This window comes from Nicotiana attenuata, unplaced genomic scaffold, assembly GCF_001879085.1.
Source record: "Nicotiana attenuata strain UT unplaced genomic scaffold, NIATTr2, whole genome shotgun sequence".
In the NCBI taxonomy this organism is placed as follows: Eukaryota; Viridiplantae; Streptophyta; class Magnoliopsida; order Solanales; family Solanaceae; genus Nicotiana; species Nicotiana attenuata.
This window is the reverse complement of record NW_017670615.1, coordinates 216490-227636: the sequence shown is the minus strand read 5'-3', so window position 1 is coordinate 227636 and position 11147 is coordinate 216490.

Below are 11147 nucleotides of genomic sequence, written 5' to 3'. Positions count from 1 at the left end.
GAGGAAAACCATCCCAAACTCATCCCGATGATCGGGGTGTCACAAGTCACGAGCTACTACAGAGTTGATAAAAATACTACAAGTCTGGAAACATAGTCTGAAGATGAATAAAATATGCAGAAGATAAGGAAGAACGGGGCTGTGGACATCGACAGCTACCTCGTCTCTCCTAGTCCGCCTGGTCTGGAAGGAAATCAGCGCTCAGGTACGAACTCAGCTGTGCCTGTCTCTGCACACATGGTGCAGGAAGTAATGTGAGTACTCCGACCCAGTGAGTAATAAAATTAAATAACGACTGAGAACATAAAATCCCACAAGGGCACAAATAATGCTATCTCAAGCACTAACATCAGATAAACTATAGAAACCAGTGAAATATAGGAAGAAAATCTTTTTGAACACAGTTAAAAATCAATCATACTCAACCAGTAAGTCAGCCATTGTTACCTGACCAAACGCGTATTACAGTGCCATTGTTACCACTGGTCAGTCATTGTTACCTGACTGGTCAGTCATTGTTACCTGACCAAACGCGTATAACAGTGCCATTGTTACCACTGCTCAATATTTAATCACTCTAGATGGGTACCGCGCTCACTGTGGGTGTGCAGACTCCGGAGGGGCTCCTACAGCCCAAGCGCTATCAACAAGGCCTGAAATCCTGAACAGTATCAATACGAGGCCTGAAAGCCTCCTCACCTCACTCATCATGCCCTCACATAAGGCCCTCGGCCTCAATCAGTCCAGAAATAGTCAACAGCCCCTCGGGCAACAGTAAAGCAATAATACTCAGCTCAAACAATAGTTCAAATATCAGTTTAAAACTCCAAGTTTGAGTAAATATGGCTGAGTTCAAGAAACAGTGTAAATCGCATGGACTGAGTTCAAATAATATTTCAAACAGTGATGATAATTCATAAAGAGTTCAAACAGTCGGCAATAAGCCCCAAATATGGCAACAAGCCCAAATCATAGTGAAAACAAGTCATCGCTAATACGCCGTAAAATATCATCCGGACTGGACCAAGTCACAGTCCCCAATAGTAAACGACCCCGCGCTCGTCATGGAACGCGTGTCTCATCTCAACATAGCACCAAGTTGTGCAAATCCGGGGTTTTCAAACCCTCAGAACATCATTTAAAATCATTACTCACCTCTAGCCGGCCAAAGTCTAGCTCGCTATGCCTTTTCCCCTCGAATCGACCTCCTCGCGCGTCGAATCTGATCAAAACCACAAGAGATATATCACAATAGGCTAATGGATCATAACCCAATCGAAAAGACTCGAAAAATAGCAAAAATCACGAAGTTGCCAAAACCCGAGCCCCGGGCCCACTTCTCGAAAAATTACGAAATTCACATCACCGGATTCCTCGTCTTGCCACGAGTCTATACATATCAAAATCATCAAAATCGGGGTCCATTTGACCCCTCAAATCCCTATTTTAAACTCTCTTAAATTCAAGCCCTAAACCATCATTTTTGACCTTTGATTCCTTGATTATTCAGTCCAAATTCATGTTTATACACCATAAAATCAAGCTCTAAGTCCAAGAGTTCATACCTGATAATAGCCCTCGAATCCCTCTTCAAAATCGCCTCAAAGCTCTCAAGGTTCGGAGTCCAAAATGTCACTCTTTCAAAAATTCGCGAAGAAGATGTTCTCACTTAACCTGCCAGTTATTTCCGCTTCTGCGGATAAATTCCCGCTTTTGCGCCTTCCGCTTATGCGATCAACGTCCGCTCCTGCGGACCTTTCACTTAAGGCGACTTTCCGCTTCTGCGGTCCAACTTCGCATCTGCGGGACCGCTTAAGCGACCCAATGTCCCGCTTCTGCGGAACCTGACCTGGGCTCCTATTTCCGCTCCTGCGAGGCCTAGCTCGCTTCTGCGAGACCGCATCTGCGATCTCCTTTCCGCAGATGCGGAAACACCTGCTGCAACCAAAAACCTGCAATTTTCCAACTTCAAATTCCTTCCGTTAGCCACCCGAAATCACCCCCGAGGCCCCCGGGACCTCAACCAAGGTTACCAACACATCTTAAAACATTATTCAAACTTGTTCCAATCCTCAAAACTCGTCAAACAACGCTAAAACCATTAAATCACATCGAATTCAAGCCTAAGTTTCTTCAAAACTTCCGCAATACGCATTCGATCAAAAACCCGCCCAAAACATCTCTGAATGACCTGAAATTTTGCGCACACATCCAAAATCACCTAACGGAGCTACTGCAACTTTCGGGATTCCATTCCGATCCTCGGATCAAAATCTCACCTACCAACCGGAATTTGCCAAAATACTAACTTCGCCAACTCAAGCCTATTTCTACACTGGACCTCCAAAACCAATTCCGATCACGCTCCTAAGTCATAAATCATCCCCCGAAGCTAACCGAATCACCGGAAATCACATCCGAGCCCTCTAACTAACCAGTCAACTTCCAATTGACTTTTCCAAAACAAGCTTTCCTTAAAGAGACTAAATGTCTCATTTCCTACCAAAACCAAACCAATCCAACTCGATTACCTCAAATACCGATAATGAAGCATAGAGAAACATAAATATAAGGAGAGTTACCGTCCCGTTTTTCCCATATTATGTTTCAATATGGGACGGTAACTCACGTGACGAGTAATGACGGTAACTCGATTACCTCAATAACCATCACAAATATATCAAAGCAGAGTAATGACGCTAAATTTATAAGGAAAGAAAAATTAATAGTATGGAATGAAGCACTTATGGCTAAGTGTCAAACGATCGAAAAAATTGCCCGGAGTTCTAGAGATATATTGGATATTAATAAACTGATTGGTGAAAAATTAATAGTTTGGGAGGTGATTTCTGTCAAGTACTACCAGTAGTTCCAAAATCGACAAAAGCAGAGACTGTAAAAGCTACCTTGCCAAAGTTACACTTCTGAGCTCAAATAAAAAAGATTCAACTGAAAAGAAATATAAAGTAAGAACATATCCAGTATTTAGTGGCTTCTTGTTTCGTGTCGGAAACGAAGAAGATCATCCAATAAAAGATGATTTGGTTCTTCCAGAATGGTTATCAACCCCAATGGTAATAGTAGTGCATTTAATAAAGTAAATAATTTTATCATTAGATTAAAACACAAATTGTGCAAATCGCATGATAGAAATTTAAAAGCTATTTTAGTTAGCAGAAATTAATATGTTGATCAACTTAATAAAATGTTGATTGCAAAATTTTATAGTAAAAACAAAATATTTTTCAATTTTTGAATTAAAAGAAAATGATACCAATAATTACTACCAAGAAGAATACATAAATACTTTAATACCAAATGACCTTCTACCATATATGTTTGTTCTTGTCACGACCCAAATTCTACTAAGGGTAGTGATGGCGCCGGACACCGCTGTCAGGCAAGCCAACCAAAATACTTAATTTAAATTGTCGTTTTAAATATTTTCGAAACCACTTCTTTTATACGTTTAAACAATACATAATAAATTCCACTGAATAAATAATGAAACATTTAACAACTTTTGAAATTTCTGAATAAACCCATAGATATCCCCAGAACCCGGTGTCACAAGTGCATGAACTATTTCTAAGAAACAATACAATACAACATCCGTCCGGAATACAAATTGGACAGAAAGTAAATACAATACACTGAAAGAGACCATACTAGCTGCGGGTCGCCTCGAGTACTGCAGCTCACCTAGTCCCAGTATCATCCATGCTGCTACGCCTAGTTGGCCACTAGGAGTACGAGTGCCTGTGCAACAAAAATGCACAACAAATGTAGTATGAGTACGAAAACAACGTGTACTCAGTAAGTATCCCGCCTAATCTCGAAGAAGTAGAGACGAGATGGCAACTTCGACACTTACTAAAGGTCCAGTAATAGTATTATTAATGCGATGACTCACGGATTTATTAAGGACAACAGTAGATCCAAATAAGTTACCAAACGGGTAAAAATTTCCTTTTTATTTGAAAGTCTCCGAATTCATAATCCATTAATTAACAGTTATCTCAAAGCAGGAAGAACCAATATCAACTTCAATAAATATCAAGGCAAGCAATACAAGCATGCGCAAATCATGCCGAGGACGTACGGCTCGATCCAACAATATTTAAACTGTGCACTGCCAGAGGGTCGAATGGCGCGAACCATAGATGCACCAATTTAACCTACCAAGGCGTTCCGCCCATTCCACAATATATAAACACATTCAAGCAGTCAATTAAGAACTCATGAGGGAGCAATTTATCTAAGGAAAAACCAATTCTCTTTTAACAATTCAAGAAAATGAAGGTAAATCTTTTTAGAAATTCATTTACTAACCCAACGTGATTTAGACAATTCAAACTGTCAATAAGATTACAAACATTCCAAGTATAACATGCTTTTGGGTCCTAGACTACCCGGACTTAAACATATAGTGGCTACGCATGGACTCTCGTCACCTCGTGCGTACGTAGCCCCTGCAAATAGGAGCACATAACCAAATTAACTCACCTATGGGGACATTTCCCTCTTACAAGGTTAGAAAGGAGACTCACCTCGCTCCAATGTGCACTTCTAATACCAAGAATGAGCCCGAACACTCAAATTGGAGCCGAACGATTCAAAACTAGATAAACGAGGTAGGAACTAGTCAATATAAGCTTACAAGATCATATTCTAACTATTTAAGCAATTTCCCACCCTTAAACACAAATTTCCTAAGATCCGACCTCGGGCCCATGTGCCCGGATTCCTAAATTATTCGAAGGAAGTTGTTCTTTATAACCTAAGGATCAAGAATATACGATTTCTACTTCATTATACTACATATTTCGTGGTTGAATCTTATTTTTAACAAAACCCTAGGTTTTACTCTATTCCCATGATTTTTCATAAATTTTTATGCGTTAATCTACCCAAAGCTCAAGTATTAAACTCACATTAATTAGAAATTACTTACCTTACAAATGCTAGGCGGAATCACCCCTCCAAGAGCTCCAAAATCGCCCAAGAAATGAGTGAAAATGAACAAAAATGGCCTAGAGTCCGAATAAATGAAGGCCACTGCCTCCTGCGATTTCCGCATGTGCGGTCCTGGGCCGCACCTGCGACCAGCGCTTCTGCGGAAAGAAGACCGCTTCTGCGGACAGGACCACCGCTTCTGCGGTTCCCTTCTGCAGATTTAGGGCCGCATCTGCGGTCTTGGGCTGCCTGGCCTTGGGCCGCTTCTGCGGTAGAAGGACTGCTTCTGCGGTCTCGTATCTGCGGTCCACCAACCGCAGGTGCGGTTGTGGCAGAAGCAGTAGCTTCAGCACTCCTCAAAATTCCATTTTCGACCCGTTAACCACCCGGAATCCACCCGAGGCCCCCGGGACCCCAACCAATCATACCAACCAATTCCAAAACACATTACGGACTTGCTCGAGGCCTCAAACCATATCAAACAATGCTAAAACCCAGAATCGACCTCCAATCCAAGCTTTATGAACTTTAGAATTTCAAACTTCTACTTTCGATATTTAAACCTATCGAATCACCTCCGATTTACCTCAAATTTCACACATAAGTCATATTTGACATTACAGACCTACTCCAACTTTCAAAATCGGATTCCGACCCCAATATCAAAAAGTCCACCTCCGGTCAAACTCCTAAAAAACCTTCGAATTTCTATCTTTAGCCAAATGGCTCCTAAATGCTCCACGGACATCCGAATTCACTTCTGATCTTGCTCCCAACTCCAGAATCACCATACGGAGCTACTCCCAGAGTCAGAATTCCAAACGGACATCGATAACTCTGAGATGCACTTCAACCCAAACTTATGAAATTTCATCCAAAATGCCAACTTCCATAATAGGCGCCAAAACGCCCCCGGGTCACCCAAAACCCGGTCCGGGCATACGCCCAAGTCCGAAATCATCATACGAACCTGCTGGAACCTTCAGATCTTGATTCCGAGGTCGTTTACTCTAAAATCTAATCCTAGTCAATTCTCTCAACTTAAATCTTCCGAAATGAGACTTTCATTTCCAAGTCAACTCCGAACTTCCCGAAATTTAATTCCGACCATGCATACAGGTCATAATGCCTGAATTGAAGCTGCTCATGGCCTCGAACTGCTGGACGGCACGCTAGGGCTCAAAATAACCGGTCGGGTCGTTACATCCTCTCCCACTTAAACATACGTTCGTCCTCGAACGTGCTAGGAACTGTGCTGGGGTTGTCTGGAATAACTGCTTAATACGTCGTGCACCTACCCGTGCTACCACAACTCAGTTGGGCACATCAGTTTGATCAAATCTAAGGATAACCTCTTTCATTTAGGCAAATAAGCCCTGGAGCCCAGTTTAAACATCCGAAATTCTCTGCCATGCGTGCTTTCAACATGTGAACACCGTATCAATCACCACACGCCGTACCAGAACATGACTGCACACCCTTGCTGAATTCACACCACGCACCCCATCATTCGCAAGACCATGATAACACTCTCTGATCATAATAGTCGACATTTCCCGAATCTGATGCTCACAATGCACCCCATGACATAATAAGTCTTGTCCCAACTCTCGCAATGCCGCCACGACGGAAGGGATGCGTAGAAATTCATAACCAACTGCCGAATCAACGATTCATAGGGTCTATACTCCTGTTAAGAACCATCACCTCTTTCTGAACCAAATAATGGTCTTTGCTCCTTAGTATATTTCATATATCAAATTGCACCGGTACTAGATCCAGTAACCTTATCTTACTCTGCGTGAACTGCTCAGGCAACAAGTCACCCCTGACATGACCAAAAATCTCATATGATGCCACAACGTGCCAATAGGCTACAAAACTCAAGCACAACTGAGGCGCGATATACAATCTAAACCTCAAGAGCCATTCTGCTCATATAACATCATCTCTGCGCGGAATTCTCAACACATAAGCAATTTCCCAAGCCGTCTCACAACTCCCACGGCGCAATGTATCATTACATGAAATATCTGACGACGAAATAACACCCTAGCTACTCCTCCATAAGGAGCGCATTACTGAAATAAACACATCTGGCCTGATATAGAGCCCATATTCACATTTGGATCCATCCACAGACCTCAAGCTGATTTTGATCGCACTGAACTAGGCTAATAACCTTTCAAAGGTCCATAATAACTAACTGGAGTAATCATCCACAGTCCACAACCCAATAAATCGAGTGCCTCCAGGCATCCATTCTCAAATTAGCGATATCACCACAATCTTCCTACTTGGTTTAACTCTTCAACCAATCAAGTGACTACATGCCACACTTATACAACCTTCCCGTAGAACACGCTCCCACGACCTTCCGTAACAGATAACAAGTCTGTATAACCATACCACCGGCCGCACTAACGCTGAAAAGCGATCAAGAATCCATAACCAGGATGCAAAGCCTCTTTCACAAAACACCGGTCTCGGGGGGCACTGAAGACAATGCTAGCTTACTCTAAACATTCAAATCCCTTTCATGCTCATCCGAACTTGTGACATCCATGCCAACATCGAACTGCAATCTTGATCCTCACTTCAATTTCCATGCCCCTCACTGCACCCAACACGCCAATATACGATAGAACACGATCTTTATCATAACTCCGTAACCACTAATGGATTAATGCTTCATCATATAAAACCTTTCACTTAACTCACTTCAGGAGAACCATAGCAACACAAAGGTCAATTCTCATAACTGTAGAATATGCAAATCTCTGAGTAGTGGTCTAAGCCACCATAGCTCTTCTGGGATCCGCCTGCACATGACATGCCATAATAGTGGAATACTTCTGAATAACATCAATTATGGCGGTCGACAAACCTCACACGTACCGCCACAAATCACCTGCATAACTTGATCACGCTGAAGGAACCGATCACTGCCATCAATATGCCAATTCAACTATGGCTAATCAATCTATCTTCTTCCAATTTATCTTTGATTGCCTTAGAAATAATAATAAATCCATCCAGCACATGGCATACTCCATCCGCACTCGTCCCGAGTGACCTTGAATCACGAGACCATGTTGTCCCAAATCCCACGAACCATTTCATACCTTCCTTGTGCGCATATTCGCATCTCAACTGGCACATCCATTCTGATAATTCCTCTATGAATCAGAAGTCCTTTTTCTTCTTTTCTTCTCAAGGCTACACTGCAAGGCAAAACATCATAGAACCTTCTGAGCCTCTTATCATGAGCTGCTTCACAAGCCCGATTCCTAAACACATTGCGGGCTTAAATCCTTAGGCACCACATTTTTAACCTTTGAATTTACTAGGACCATTGTTGAGAGCCACCCGCTCTGACTTGGCCCCGAATATAATCAATTCCATAAATCTTCTAACACATGAATACCCCCCCTCGATGAAGCACCCGGCAGAATCACTTTCCTGGAAATCTGCATCCATACAAGGCATGAGTCCTGAATTCTTCCCCGAGTCTGAACATAAGCCAATAAGGCCAACCATAGCACACCTTTAACAATTCCTTTGCTCAATTTACCACTTATGTTCTTTTCCTGCAGTTGAAATAACCCATCAATATGCTAATAATCAGAAACCTCGCAAGTAGTTAACCAGGCAATCCTTAATCATAGGCGGTGGGACTCTCCCACTTAGCCTGGAGCCATTATAACACAAATTCTGGAATTCACCGGGATTCTTTATCTCTTGTTGACATAGCCTTGCGCAATCAACCGCCAAAATTCTCAGAATCTTTCTATAAGACCCTCTTGTTATACTTCGAATCATCAACCACGTTCACACAACCAATCTCTTTGTTGTATAGCCAATAGAACCCTTCGCAGAAGCTTCGCCAACTATGCGACCATCGTCCTGCTCACTGGAGATATCCACCTGTGGAATCTACATGCCGGCGTCTTCCAACACTGCTACATGGGGTGCAATCTCCATGACACTAATGGCCGCTCTTGAGTCCAAGCTCACTCTCTAGCTGTACAAGTACATTCACACTTCGTGGACATCAATTAGGTGCGCGACAACATCCTCCCAATTCAAAGTTAGGTTGTATCCTTCTTCATTTCAAGCAGCTCCTTTCCATTAGATCAAATCTCCTGCCGCATAATAGCCCACACTTTAAATAAATACGTAGGCCCAAATCACCAAATCACAAAAATTCTCAAATCACCCCAAACTCTCCCACTTTGGCGAAACTCCCCCTTTAGTCGACTACTCGACCTTTGCTTCTTATACCTGGCCTTCTAGAAATTTAACCACCGCCTGACGCTCCCCGCATGTCCTTCCTTATCCTTTGCTGCTCAGTTGTTGCCTTAATTAGAATCTATCTTCGTGGCACTTGAACCCACAATTGTTGCTAACTTTAAACCTTTCCGAAGGTCATCTTTCTCGAACCGTCAACATTAGAAATACTGATTCAATCCTAAACCACCGCACCCTACGATATCTGACCGCTGTATCTCTAATACTATTTCATAATATCTTGCCCCAAAGGCGAATTGTAGAAGATCATAACACCAGCGAACTTAGTACGTTCAATTAGGACAACGACACCTCATCATAGAAGAAAGCTCCACCACGCTCGCAAATACCAAGCCTCATTACTCCACCAGCCCACATCTGACCATTCTTAGTCCGATTGCCTTTCCCCTACCAGGAATAAAATACTGAATCTCTAGATTATGCACTGAGTAAACCTCCCCTCAAGTCATTCACTGCCCCGACACGTAGGCAACGCCCTACCATCATATCAATACTGCGGAACAATAATTTATAGCATCATGGCAACTTGTGCCTAGCCTCAGAGCTCTCAGAAGTACCGCTATTGAGCTGAAACGATAGAATATCTTTCCACAAGGCGACGGTAATAGCTCAGACAACTATGCAGGGAGAAACACCCCGCACTGCGTCGGTAGTACCATAAAAATCCTGCAATACTCGATTCATAACCAGCGGTCCGCGTCGCATAAGATTGAATAGGAAGGAAATAAAGGCATAAGCCTCCAGGGATCAAATCGCACAATGAGGAATCAAGAAGGGAAGTACTCCTAACAGTCCCGCAGCCTCCCGAGGATAAGTATAGACGTCTCCGTACCGATCCGCGAGACTCTACTAGACTTGCTCATGACTCGTGAGACCCTAGGAACCTAGTGCTCTGATACCATGTTGTCACGACCCAAATTCTCTAAGGGTCGTGATGGCGTCGGACACCGCTGTCAGGCAAGCCAACCAAAATACTTCATTTAAATTCTCGTTTTAAATATTTTCAAAACCACTTCTTTTATACGTTTAAACAATACATAATAAATTTCACTGAATAAATAATGAAACATTTAACAACTTTTTAAAATTTCTGAATAAACCCATAGACATCCCCAGAACCCGGTGTCACAAGTGCATGAGCTATTTCTAAGAAACAATACAATACAACATCCGTATGGAATACAAATTGGGCAGAAAGTAAATACAATACAAAGAAAGAGACCATACTAGCTGCGGGTCGCCTCAAGTACTGCAGCTCACCTAGTCCCAGTATCATCCATGCTGCTATGCCCAGTAGGCCACTAGGAGTACGAGTGCCTGTGCAACAAAAATGCAAAACAAGTGTAGTATGAGTACGAAAACAACGTGTACTCAGTAAGTATCCCGCCTAATCTCGAAGAAGTAGAGACGAGATGGCAACTTCGACACTTACTAAAGGTCCAGTAATAGTATTATTAATGCGATGACTCACGGATTTATTAAGGACAACAGTAGATCCAAATAAGTTACCAAACGGGTAAAAATTTCCATTTTATTTAAAAGTCTCCGAATTCATAATCCATTAATTAACAGTTATCTCAAAGCGGGAAGAACCAATATCAACTTCAGTAAATATAAAGGCAAGCAACACAAGCATGCGCAAATCATGCCGAGGACGTACGGCCCGATCCAACAATATTTAAACTGTGCATTGCCAGAGGGTCGAATGGCGCGAACCATAGATGCACCTATTTAACCTACCGAGGCGTTCCGCCTGTTCCACAATATATAAACACATTCAAGCAGTCAATTAAGAACTCATCAGGGAGCAATTTATCCAAGGAAAAACCAATTCTCTTTTAACAATTCAAGAAACTGAAGGTAAATATTTTTAGAAATTC